The following is a 14,698-nucleotide window of genomic DNA, read 5'->3' as shown; positions in this document are numbered from 1 at the left end:
ACGAGGTTGTCGAAAAGCAATGTCAGCAATCCTGATGTGAGTCTTAACAGAAAACCAAATGAAAAACATGAATCATCATCTCATTAAATTATGAAAACAGTATTCGTCTGAAAGCTGAAATCATCCAGTTTTTTTATGTTGTAAAAAAAAAAATCTTGGACATTATTGGAACGTTACTTTTGAACGTTCTCTGAAACTTTTCTCTAGAAACATTTAAAGCATCTTCAGGCAGAAGCGTTCCATTAGTGTTTCTGCGCTAACCCTTAGAGAACATTATTAAAGAGCAGATGACGAGTGTTCTTTAATGAACGTCTGCTCATATCTTCCACTGAATGTTTCTGTGTCTGTGGTTAAAGTCGTCGGCCAAATGAACAAACCAATGTTAAAAACTAATCGAAATGTTATTACTCTGTTTTATTCGGACTCTAATGGTTCAGTGTTATAGAACATACAGACAGCACTGAATGAAACTGAGACTGAGAGACATTCTCTTTACTCAGAAAGCTCACTGGACAGATGTTTCAGTGTGTGTGTGTGTGTGTGTGTGTGTTTGACACCTGCTCAGGCGTCACATGCACGTGTTAATGTCTGAACACCACACTGTTTTACCGTCTCTTTCCCAGACACACAGACTCCTCTCACACACTCCGAGAGCATTACAGATCTGACATCTGCTCACACACACAGTCTTTCCTTGTCACACAGTTTCTGAAAGCCACACACACCAGATCTACAAAACATACACTCATTCTGGATCCTCGACTCCGTTTCCAACTTCATAAAACACAACACACAGTTCTCTGTGTAACACACACAAATCTGACAGGAATTAATATCATGGCAAATATTTGCTTTTGAGATGTGTTTGTGATATTTTGAATGTGTCACTGATGAATAAAAGTGTTTATTTCTTTCTCAAAGTGAATCTCACTGAGCACAGAGTTCTGAACAGCAGTGAGTTTAGCCTTTATACAATTAGAAATAACACTGAATTATCTAAAGATTGTGATTCCTGCAGTTATGTGTGAATATCAGTGACCGTGGGAAAGCAGAACATGTGTGTGTGTGTGTGTGTGTGTGTGTGTACTGAGGTGTTGTGTTGGGAATATGTTGGAGTGTGTGAAGTGTGTGTGTGTGTGTGTGTGAGGGTGTTAACTGTTGTGTCCATTAAAGCTGTGTGTAGATTCACACGTCTGTCTAATATATAACACTTAATAAACTTATAAGAACTAAGAAAGATTTTTAAATGTTACCATTTATATAAAATTTATATTTAGTTTTATGTCATTTTTCATTTCAACTTATTTCAGCCAAAATTGTCCTTTACCTTTTTATCTAATATTTATATTTAATTTCATTTCATTTAAACTTTATTTAAAAAAAATAAAAAAAAATAACAGTTTTAGTTTAATAGATAAAACCCCTGAAAGCAGTGCTCTGTAAAAATATTTTTTAGAATCAAATTAATATTTAGAAGTGAAGAATGTTTTGCTGTGTGTTGGTGAACTTTTGACCAGCCTTATCTCAGACTCCCATGAAAGGTGTGAGTGTGTGTGTGTGAGAGTGTGTGATTTAACACTGTTGAGATGTTGTGTGACTGTGGGAACTCGTGTGTGGTGTGTTTCTGAGCCGTTATGAGCTCTGTTTCATCATATCTCAGCGTCCAGAGGTTTATCTGACCCCAGGACTGCTCTGTGATGACCCCCCCATAAACCTCAGATCTGTGTGTGTGTGTGAGAGAGAGAGAGTGTGTGAGAGAGTGTGTGTGTGAGAATATTTCTATTTTTATATATATATATATATTTATTCAGCAGACTACTGCCAATTTTTGTAATTTGTTTGTAAACATACAAGTATGATTTTTTAAAATTATGGTTACATAATACAATTGTAATTAAACATTTATTTAATTATTTTATGGCTAATTTTGTTCATAAAAAATTGTAATAATAATAATAATTATAATAATATTATTATACTTTCTATAATTCTAATTTGGAGCTAATATGAGGACACTTTTATGTAAATTGCTTAAAAAAACATTTTACAAAAAATTATCCTCATATTAGCCCCAAATTAGAATTATATATATATATATATATATATATATATATATATATATATATTGTTCCTGTGGCTCAGTAGAGGATTGTGTTAGCAGCGCAAAAGGTTGTTGGTTGGATTCCCAGGGAACACATACTGGTTAAAAAAAAAAAAAAAAAAAAAAAAAAAAAAAAAAAAATTATAACCTGAATTCACAATAAAAGCCTCTGCTAAATGCATAAATACAAATATATACACACACTTGTATATGTATAGTAAAGACTACGGCAGCAGAGGGCGCTGTTTCACCGGGTTGTTTGTCTTGGATAAATCCAGTCAGATTCATTTTCATGTAATATTTCCCTCCAGACTCACTGATGTTCCTTGTTGAGCACCGTATCAGTAATTCTGTTTTAATAAGTCATATTTAAATAAAGTAAATGCACACAGAGCACGTGCTGCAGAATAGTTTCTAACCACGTGCGTTACATTCCAGCAGCTTAAACACATATTTACACATCTGCTAGCGAAAACCTGAAAATATCATTGACTTTTCTTTAATATATATATCTTTTTAACCATTGAGAAAGTCTATGTTGTCATTTTTAGCTATAAACGTATATAACAACAAGATAAAGCATTTTAAATTGCATACAAACATGGATGCGCGAGGCTCTAGTTATTTTAGCTGCTTGATAACTAGTTATTAATTTAATTTAATTCATAATTGCAAACACACTGGTTTATAGAGCAAGTAATACTTTAAGGTTTAACTAGTAACGTTCCCATAATGTTTTCAAAACATTTACCTTTAACCTTTGCACAACCAAAATAAAAAATTAGTAAAATGTTTTAAAACATTTTGAACATTCAAAGAAGATTCAGAAATAATTAAGGGAGTGCTAGTAAAACGTTTAGAATCTATTTTTGTTAGCAGACTGTGTAATGTTGCAGTATTTCAGTTAAACACAAAGCACACACGGCTGAACTGATAACCCTTTACTAGTTCTGTCTCACTCTCTCACACGCACGCGCAAAACTGACCCTCTCCTAACCCCGAAAACCTAATAGTGGAACACAACAGACTGTGTGGTTAAATGTGTTGTTCATTTAAGATTCACCAGACTCAAGTAAACACACCATTCTTTCACAGGACTGCAGAGGGTTAACAGTGTCTCAAAACAGCCACTTAACAACACAAGTGCAAGACTAACTAATGTGTGTGTGTGTGTGTGTGTGTGTGTTCAGTTCTTCACCATCTGAACTGCAGCTGTAGGTTGAAGCTTCCAAAAAACTCAGAAAGCTCATAAATCAAGGGGGGGGGAGTGGCAACACTCACACACACACACACACACACACACACACACACTTGTTTAACTGTTAAGGTGGGAATACGGAATCAGGTCAGTGTTCACATGGAGTTCAGGTTAATGTTCATCAGATGCGTTGTTCTGCTCCACGCTCTCTGTCTCAATTAGATCCTGAGCACACACACACACACACACACACACAGACAGACAGACACACACCTGCATCACTTCCTTACACACACACACACACACACACACACACAGTTCAGCATTCAACACAGTCATCCCTCATCAGCTCATCTACAAACTGATTCAGCTGGCTGTTGGACTTTCTGACTGGACGACCTCAGGCAGTAGGGGTCGGCAGCAACACATCCAGCACCATCACACTGAACACTGGGGCCCCCCAAGGATGTGTGCTGAGCCCCCTCCTCTTCACTCTGCTGACCCACGACTGCACACCGTCACACAGCTCCAACCTCTTCATTAAGTTTGTGGATGACACGGCTGTGGTGGGTCTCATTAGCAACAAAGATGAGACAAACTACAGGAGTGAGGTGAGCCGCCTGGCTGGGTGGAAGGAGATTGCTGTAGACTTCAGGAGAGCACACACTCAGCACGTTCCTCTGACCATCAACGGTGCGACTGTGGAGAGAGTGAGCAGCACCAAGTTCCTGGGTGTGCAAATCACAGAGGACCTCTCCTGGACTGAAAACACAGCAGAACTGGCCATGAAATGACAACAGCGTCTCTACTTCCTCCGCAAACTGAGGAGAGCCAGAGCCCCGGCTCCCATCATGTACACATTCTACAGAGGCACCATCGAGAGCATCCTGACGAGCTGCATCACTGTGTTGTATGGAGCCTGCAGCGCGTCCTGCCGAAAGACTCTGCAACGCATAGTGAGAGCAGCTGAGAAGGTCATTGGTGTCTCTCTCCCCTCCCTCCAGGACATCTATGGAACACGTCTCACCCGCAAATCCCTCTGCATCGCAGGTGATCCCACTCACCCATCACACAGCTTCTTCAGCCTGCTGCCATCAGGGAGGAGACTGTGGAGTCTCCAGGTCAGGACCAGCAGACTGAAGGACAGCTTCATCCACCAGGCTGTCAGGAAGCTGAACTCCCTCCCGGACTTGCCCCCCCCCCCCCCCTCTTCTGCCACAGGCACCACTGAACTATGAACCCCCCCCCCCCAGAGCCCCGCCCCCCCACTAATATACGATGACATGCACCAGTCACTTTGTGCAGCATTGGTCTGCTCACTACCTCATTCAGGATGGAACTGACGTCATTCCACTACCTCATCAGTCAGTTAAATAATATAACTAATCTTGAGCCCTTTGTCACTTTAATCAGATTAAATAAACTTTTGTTTTTGCACTAAATAATCTTTTATCTGCACTGTTGTTCACTTCATTGATTTGCACTCTAACTGCCTTTTGCCTTGCGCTGCTTTATTTAACCATTTTTAATTTTATCATATGTCTTTTTTTAACATTCCCTTATTGTATATTTGTATCTACATTTTATATTTTGATCTAGATTTTAGGCTTTAATGTTAATGTTATCTGTGTGCACCGGGGGTCTGAGAGTAACGCAATTTTGATTCTCTGTATGTGTGTACTGTACATGTGGAAGAAATGACAATAAAGCAGACTTGAACTTGAACTTGACACACACACACCTGCATCACTTCCTGACACACACACACACTCTCTCTCTCTCTCTCTCTCTCTCACACACACACACACACACACACACACACTCTCTCTCTCTCTCTCTCTCTCTCTCACACACACACACACACACACACTCTCTCTCTCTCTCTCTCTCTCTCACACACACACACACACACACTCTCTCTCTCTCTCTCTCTCTCTCACACACACTCTCTCTCTCTCTCTCTCACACACACTCTCTCTCTCTCTCTCTCTCTCTCTCACACACACACACACACACTCTCTCTCTCTCTCTCTCTCTCTCTCTCTCTCTCTCTCTCTCTCACACACACACACACACACACACACACACACACACACACACACACACACACAGGAGGCCCATCTGGTTGAGTGACCTGTAGTAATTAGTTATTAATCTTCCCATGAGACGGAGCTGAGCTGGAATACATTAACACGCTTACTGACACTCAACAACACACACAGCGGGATGATGGAAGCCCCAGGGGGTTATTGGTAGACAGACACAGGCGAAGGGGCGGAGCATGTCAGGGGCAGAGCCAGCTGATTGGACGCTAACATAATGTAGATAATGTTTGAACTTGTCGTTATTAAATATCTGAAGCTTCCCAATACAAAACACACTGATTCGTTGCTAGGGTGGTGTTAGTGGTTGCTAGGTTGTCGTGGGCATTGCTATGTGTTTGTTGGGTGTCTTTATTCTAATTGATCACATTATTTTGAGCTGTGTGTTTATCTGTTTACTGTCCTTTTGAGAAATAAGACTATAGATGTGTGTGTAGAGGTTTGGAGCTGTAATCTCTCTCTCTCTCGCTCTCTCTCTCTCTCTCTCACACACACACACACACACACACACACACATTTAATGTGTGTAAAAATGCCTCTGGTCACATCTGCACACATGCACAAATCAAAGCACTGACGCAGCATGACGTGAAACCTTTTCTTAAGAACACGGTGTACAAGAAAATGAATTAAATCCAAAGCTCTTCTCGGAAATGACAGAAAATACACACATTTGTGGATTTATTAAATTAATTGTATATAAAATGTAATCATAATTTTAGTGGACAGCTTTGATAATTTCACGTGTGAATTTAATAAAAACCACAGGAAAATTATTTTCCTCAAATTTCAAGGAATTATATTATGCACAAAGAAAATGTAGCTGCTTATTTTGTAACAATCAAATTTAATGTGATGCACCTTGTTATTATACCATTATGCCAAAGTATAATTGATTTTGCATCAGAATAATGAGATTTGGGGTGAATTGAATAAAAAATTAGTTTTCTTCATGCATTCTGCATTCATATTTTTTTCAGTTATCATTTGTTTTATATTACTGTAAATAATAGATTTATATATAAAACCAATGCAACTATGAAATGCAAATAATACAAGATATATTTAATTTTGGATCAAAATTATGAGAACTTGGTTGAATTTACATGAAAATATTGCGGTGCACTAATGCAAACATGATTTTCTTCTTGCATTTAGCCTGTATTATTTTATTTAGATTACTATAAATCATATATATATATTTAAAATTAAAATCAACAAATTAAAGTCAGCACAACAATGCAACTGTAATCTGTAAATACTGCAAAATGTAATTGATTTTGCATTTAAAAAAAGACATTTAAGGTGAAAATGTTCGACATGAAAATACTGACTCAGGGGAAACGCAAAACACATTTTTTTCAGCTCATGCAAATATTGCCATGGAGCAAACAATAAACCTTATTTTCTTTGTTCATTCTTAATCCATTAAAAACTATGGATTTTATTTTAGTTAACAAATTAAAAGCAATACATTTGGTGAATCTGTAAATAGGGTTAGGAATAATGATAGCGGGTAATTCATATGATAATAATGCCACAGTGCAAAACAGTCTTCTACTGTAAAATAAACTGATTAAAAGCAGTACAGCCATTCCTGTACAAACTGAAAAACATTGCATTAAAGTAAAGGCTCTTAAATAATGCCACAGTGCAAAAACAAATGTATTTTCATCATGCAAACTATAATTTCTTCCTTTTTAAGGTTGTATTCTGACCTACATGTGTTTTTGATACTAGTGCTTGTAAATAGCAACACATGAACACTATCACATGTGTCCCTGCAGCACAGAAGCTGACAGGTATTTGGAGCAATAGACAGGAATATTGTTTGGGTCAAAATTATCAATCGTTCTTAAACAGGATATTAAGTAAAGATCATGTAATAAATGTCCAACCGTAAATATATCAAAACTTAATGTTTGATCAGTAATATGCATTGCTAAGAACTTCATCTGAACAACTTTAAAGATGATTTCCTCAATATTTAGATTTTTTTGCTCCCTCAGATTCCAGATTTTCAAACAGTTGCATCTCAGACAGATATCGTCCAAACCATACATGACTGGAGAGCTGATTTATTCAGCTTCTCTTCTGACTGGTTTAGTGCTGCAGGCTGGTAAACAGCAGGTGTTTTGCGGTCAGCTGCCGTTGGTGATGATGACCGATGTGCCGTTGTGTGTGGTGCTGGTCTGAAAGTGCATGTGTGTGTTCACGTCGTAATGGGACAGTCTGTCGGAGCCGGGACTGCTCAGAGCGGACAGCGAGGCTGGACTCTCGTCTCTGTCGTCTCGGTGCAGGACGAGACGGGGCGGTCCTCTGCAGACGGACGAGAAGACGTCACTCATGCAGACGTCCTCCACTTTAATCGGCTCCGGTCTGGCACCCATCCGGCTCTGGGAAATCCCTGAACTGTCTCTCGAATCGCCCGAGGAGCCTGGAGATCCGGCCACGCGCTCCTCGTCCCAGTGAGCTGCCGGAGAGATTTCATGAAACCGTGACGTTTTTACTGAATATCTGCGTGTTGAAGTTCCTGTGTTTGTGTCTCTAAAGATGTTCAGTTCTAGATATTTTTATTATTAACCGGTTAGTTCCGGTGCTTGATTCTGATTGGCTGAGCCACGTTCACAGCTGACTGATGCTACAAAGTAACAAACACCTTTGTTTACGTTTGTGTGTTGCTCGGCAACCACTGTGTTGCAAACACAACTGACTCTGAGGAGCTACATTGTTTGGTGGAAGAATACTGTTGTTATTAATATCATCATTATACTTTATTTGCTCTGATTTATTTTGTGAAACCTTACCACGTATATATGGAATAACTAAACAACACACACTAGCTGTTATAAATTCACTGTAACTCATGGCTTCACAAATTAAAGTTGTGAATAAAGAATGATACTTTTGAAAACACTTATGTACTTCATGACATCAGCAACAAAACTATTTAAACACTTTCATTTTTTAATGAATTAAGAAATCTTTTTGTTGTGTTTTTTCTTAAACAAAAAAATTTATAAAATACTTTTATTCATCAAGGAAGTATTAAAACCATCAAAAGTGCCATTGAAGAAATGTATAATGTTACAAAAGATTTATATTTCAGATAAATGCTGTTTGAACTTTTTACTGATCTGTGAATCCTGGAATTTTTTTTATTATATTATTATAGTAAAAAAAATAAATAAAAATAAAATACAGTTTTGATCACATAAATAAATAAGATTTTAAAATATATTAGAATAGAAAATAACTCGTTTTTAACTGGAATCATATTTCAATGTATTTTTTGATTAAATAAATGCAACCTTGGTGAGCAGAAGAGACTTTTCACAGATGTATATATTTAAATGATTCCAAATTTAAGAATAGATGTACATCACAGTTTCCAGAGAAACACAAACTGTTTTCAGGACTGATAATAATCAGAAATGTTTCTGACTCACCGTGAGTTTGATGGACGTGTGGAGTTGCTTTAGTGGCGTCCCACCATCCCTCTCTCTGTGTGTGTGAGGCGTGTGTGTGTGTGTGTGTTTGCGCACACGTGTCCAGGCGCTGCGGGGAGGCGGAGTCTGTCAGAGGGCTGCCGTCCCATTGGCTGTCGCGATCGGAATCTGAGCGCTCGGGCTGGAAGAACGGAAACTGCTAAAAAACACAGAACAGGAAGTGAAGAGAGAAAAAATAAATGCAGCCTTGGTGTATACATAAATAAATACATACATACAAAATGAACCAGCGATGATAATATAGTGAGTCAGTGAAACATCGAAAATATGCATTTTATACATCATGCATCTGTAAAGTGCATTAGGGCTTTGAGTGTGTCTGTGACTGAGATGATTTCTTCTGACTGATACCTGAGAGTACGGAGAAGCGCGGCTCTTGGCTGGGGTCTGGTTAGGGTAAGGGAACGCAGGTTTGCTGGGCTTGAGCTGCTCCAGAGACAGCGCCAGGCCTCTGTACTCCGTGTCCCTGAACACACACATGATTACACTCAACATACACTGCTGGAGCTCGCCCAAAAACACTTCAAAAAAGTGCAAACATTTTTTTTTTTTTTTCACGTTATTAATTTATATATATATAAAAAGTACACTTTTAACAACTTTTGCATCCAGATCTGTTTAAAAATGCCAAAAAAAAATGAAAATGATCAAAATACACATCATATATAGGGCTGCATTAACTTAACACAATTAAAATATTTTAACGCAGTTAGAACATTGGCCCCGCCCCCAAACCTTGTGTTCAAGCCAAAAAGATTTTTGTCTCCTATGTATGTTTATTGTCCTGAATTATTATTTATTTGTTTATTATTTAATATTTTTTACATGCATTTGTTAGATTAGTCTCTGTAAAATACAGTCAGCCTCTTCCTCATATCTCTCACACACTCTTTCAGCACAAGTGACTGATCAGACACAGTACGGTCTCAGGTGACAAATATGAAGTTATGACTGTTTCAGCGGGTCAGAAGTGGGCAGTGAATGTGTAAGGTGTTTTCTTAAAGCGACAGGAGTCCTGTGACTCAAAGCAAAGCTTGTGCAATGTGTCTGATTTCTGATTTCACAGCTGTGTCTCGTCTGAACTGAACTCTGATCTTGAATGTACACCTGACAGGCTTGTGTTACCAGACGCATGTGTTTCACCGTGTCTGACAGCCGTATGTATTGTGTTTCAGACGACCTGGGTTTGACCTGTGTGTGTGTGTGTTCTTTATTCCATCGTGAGGTGTGTTTGAGAGGGAGATGTTGGCGTGACTCACGTGAGGACGTAGTTGACGCTGACGATGCAGTGTGGACGAGACGAGCGAATATTGTGAACGATGGTGGCGTAACTCTGCACCCAAACCCAGCCGCCGTGTTTGGACAGGAAGCGGTAATATTTAGTGGTCACCTGACCTTTGACCAGCACTGCAGAGACACAGACACACATTACACATCAAACTGATTCTGCTGAAATCATATTGATTTATGAAACATTTGTAGGGCTCAGAATGAGTGGAAAATACATTTCATTATGACTGTTTAAAATGACAAAACAAAACAAAATCTGACATAATTAGACAAAAAAAGGATAGTAAATGTGTGTGTGTGTGTGTGTGTTTGAGTGTGTGTGCGTGTGTGTGTTTGATTGGGCGTTTGAGTGTGTGTATTGGTGTGTGTGTGTATGTTTGCATGTGTGTGTGTGTGTGTGTGTGTGTGTGTGTATGTGCCTGTGTTAAATATGTAAAGACATAATATTTATGTATGTATGTTGCAGTACTTGACAAACGTTTTTTATCTAGTTAATGTTTGCTAACATTAGTTAATAACAATAAAACTGTTGATTGTTAGTCCATGTCAGCTCGCATCCATTAAATTATATTAACAGATACAGCTTTTAAATCTATTAATGAAATTAACATTAACATATCTATATAAATAAATTATATATATCCAAATAATACTTTTTAACATTGCTATTGGCAAAAAATAATAATAATAATAATATAATTTTTTATAAAATTATAAAAACATATATTATTAATAATTGTTTATTAATTGATTAATTAATTAATATACAAACTTATAATAATTAATACAATAAAATATATTTTCCTGTAGCCTCCGATTCTAGTTCTTCTTTCTTCTTGATCTTAGTTGCCGCTTTTGATAGTCGAACACAATCTCTTACAATCACAAAATTACAGGTGTTCCCCAGGGGTTCAAATTTTAGGCCCATTATTTTTCTAGCTATCTGTGACCGAAAGGCTTATTATATTTTCGTATTCTCCCGAATGACTACTGTAATACACTTCTTGCTGGGCTTTCTATAAACTACACTCAACAAACTGCAATGTGTGCTAAATTCTGCAGTAAGGATCCAGGTTCGGAGTTGATTTTAAAATCCTAATGCTCACACATAACACATCACATATAAAGATCCATGTCTTTGGATTCCTCTCTTTAGGATGTATTTCGATGTGACTCACGGAGGTGATGAGAGCAGCGCAGGTGGAAAGCTGTCACAGCTGTGCACGTGATGATAACAGGGTCTTCTCAATCAGGTCCTGTGGCTCATATCCTGTCAGCTCTGAAACCCTTAGAGGCACAGAACAGCAGTCCGTGTTTTATTTTCGTTTATTTATTGCATGTATGTGTCATATCTCTCTCCGCCGCTCACCTGGAGTCGAGGAAGGATGAGCTTCATGTCTAGACTGGCTCTGAACATGAACATGTTGCTGTGAAGCTTGATCTCGGTGACGCGCTGGGAGGTAAAGTGTGTCCCACCGCCACCAGACCCACGTTCTGATAGCAGTCCAGCGCAGACGCTCTTCAGATAGCCACTGCAGTGGATGACCTGCGGGGTCAAAGGTCACGCTCTGTTAGTGTCCGTCAGATGACGCGGTGTTCGTCCATGTGTGTGTGTGTGTGTACCTTATATCCTCCGCTCGTCAGCCCGGCGTTACGTTTGGCCAAAACACACTTCATTCTCAAGAAGAACGAGCGCTCTGCTTCATGCTCTGCAAAATTCACATCGCAGTCATCAGTCGGGATTATATGCATGAAATGATTCTCATTTAGTCATATTTTTCTGAGATAAAAATTAAAAATTAAAAAAATTGGCATTGAAATAATTTTTGGAAAATTTGAGTTTTGGAGAAAAATTGGTGAAAGCGTGAAATTTTGACAGAGTGACTGCTATATTATTGTGTTATATAAATAAGATATAATTGTATTTTTCTATTTATCTTAATGTTTTAGTGTATAATAATATACATAATTCTTGTACAGCAAACTTCAAAATAATATTTACATCTATAAAAATTCTAGATGCTGATTTTTTAATATTCAATCATATTTTTTTCATAATTTAGTTGTAAATGTTTTTGCACTTTTTTTGAGAACAATGAAAATAAATAGTTTAAAGACTAAAAATATAACTTGAAAATATATTACAGTAATGTTTGTTTTATTTACAAAAATTTAAAAGCAGATTTTAGATTAAAAAGATAAGAATAGATTTTAGATTAAATTATATATATTATATATTATATATTATATTATCTCTCTCTATATAATATTTTTTATATATTTTGCATTAGAGTTTAGAATTCCATTTGAGTTTTTGTTGCCAAAAACAGTCCTAATTGTGTGATTTTTTCTCCGCCTTCATTAGAAACACATGAGAATCGTCTGAAAGAGGTGTAGATGTTGGTGTGGTCTCACCGTGGATGAGCTGTGAGTGGAGCGAGGGCTGCGGCGTCAGGACCGCGCTCATCTCGTCGTGATCCGCCGGATGGACGTACTCATAAATACTGTTCCCGGTCAGCTCTACCTGTGTGAAAGCAGCTGTGTGATTGCACTGGAGGAACACCAGCACAAACTCAGAAGTAAGTCAGTTCTTCACCTGTGAAAGACCCAGGTGAACCGACGCCGTCTCTGAGATGTACATGATCTTCCCATCGCAAGCCACCACGAATATAAAGCCATCTAACGTCTGCAGATCACAGAACATCAGACACATCACCACAGACACAACCAACGCCGGGACAATCTGCAAACATGCTTCGTTAATCATCTTCCAATCAGATCTAATGCATTTGCATGAAATGAATCATTAACTTCACAGTGTCCTCTGATATATTTCTGAATTGAACACAAGCCAAAGATAATAATAATAATATAATAATGATAATATAATAATAATAATAATAATAATAATAATAATAATAATAATAATAATAATAATATAATAATAGTAATATAATAAAGTGTTCATATTACCTGGAGCATCTTGCTGATTATTACCTGCAGTAAATGAGATCCGAGCTCAAGGGTTGTGTTTCTAAAGATCTGCTTCGACCCCAAACCTCCCCCAAACCTACACAACACACACACACACACACACACACACACACACACACACCACACACACACAGCACACACATCTTATCATGAAATAATATATACTCACACACACACACACACTCACACACAGCACACACACACATCAATATGTGATCAATATACAAAGCGAATGTTAATATTATAATACTCCTTACCAATATACACTATACACAATTATAGTTTATAACAACAATTTTTAATATTATATTATAAACAAAAACTATTTATAATATATAATAATAACAGCAACTACCACAACAGTAATTATTATTATTATTTATTAAAATTTATTAATTATAAATTTATTTATTTATTTAAAAAACAATAACACTTTTAAGGTGTGTAATATACGCAAAGTGGAAAACTGCTTAATAGTCCACATTTGTCATTATAAATTTATCATAAAGATGGTTATAATAATAATATAAACAAGTATATTTTGATAGTAATTTTATAGTATTATAATTATAATTATTACTATAATTGTTATTAATATTATAATAATTGTTTTATAAAAGATTTTATATTATTACATACATATTTTTATATTATGTCTCTCTCTCTCTCTCTCTGTGTGTGTGTGTGTGTGTGTGTGTGTGTGTGAGAGAGAGATCATCAAATCGATGTTGTGAGTGAATCTAAGCTCGTGAACAAAGTCGCTCAGAAAAGTAAATAAGGGAGATCTGAACACACACACACACACACACACACACACACACACACACACTTCACACACATGAATAACTTTATTCTACATTTACCTCTCACAGAAATACACAGGCTTAAATATGTTCTTTAAACTAGTCGAATGCAAGGCTTTGTTTTATTCATAAGATGAATAAACATGTTCACGTCAAACTGACCCTGCAGGCTACACACACACACACTCACACACACACACACACACACACTCACACACACACACACACACACACACACACACATGGGCTCTGAGTTGATCCATCAGTGGAATTGTTCGCAGATTGCGGTGATTCGGATCATATGGAGACTGAACGACCAAATGTAAACAATTATTCTCTGTTGTGTTTAACTCGCATCAATGCTTACATTGAAGTTTATAATTATTACATTTATTATAATAGCCTACATTATCGGCCTACTTTATATTAATTTGCAACTAACAATTAATAATTATTAATATTATTAGGCTTATCATTAAAAATAATAGACCTACTGGATTTTTTTTTCTTCATATTCCATATTTAAAGTAAATTATAATAAATGTAAAATAAGTGAAAAGGCAACGTTTCCATTGTTGTCACTAGATTGACAAAATAAATTATAGGCGAATAAAGCAGGAAACTACGTGAAGTGTGATTTTATTTACACGAGTCGTTAAAAGGCTGATTTGTTAATTGTAATATTATTATTATTCGGCTGA

General features: G+C 37.1%; 1 pseudogene; it reads right to left on the bottom strand.

The window, feature by feature from the left end:
- Positions 1-6,130: 6,130 nt before the first annotated feature.
- On the bottom strand, positions 6,131-13,218 carry LOC113104204 (single-minded homolog 1-A-like; annotated as a pseudogene).
- Between the last annotated feature and the right edge of the window lie 1,480 nt (positions 13,219-14,698).

This window comes from Carassius auratus, unplaced genomic scaffold (assembly GCF_003368295.1).
Source record: "Carassius auratus strain Wakin unplaced genomic scaffold, ASM336829v1 scaf_tig00217941, whole genome shotgun sequence".
In the NCBI taxonomy this organism is placed as follows: Eukaryota; Metazoa; Chordata; class Actinopteri; order Cypriniformes; family Cyprinidae; genus Carassius; species Carassius auratus.
Note: the sequence above shows the minus strand (reverse complement) of the source record. Positions and strands in the feature narration are given on the sequence as shown.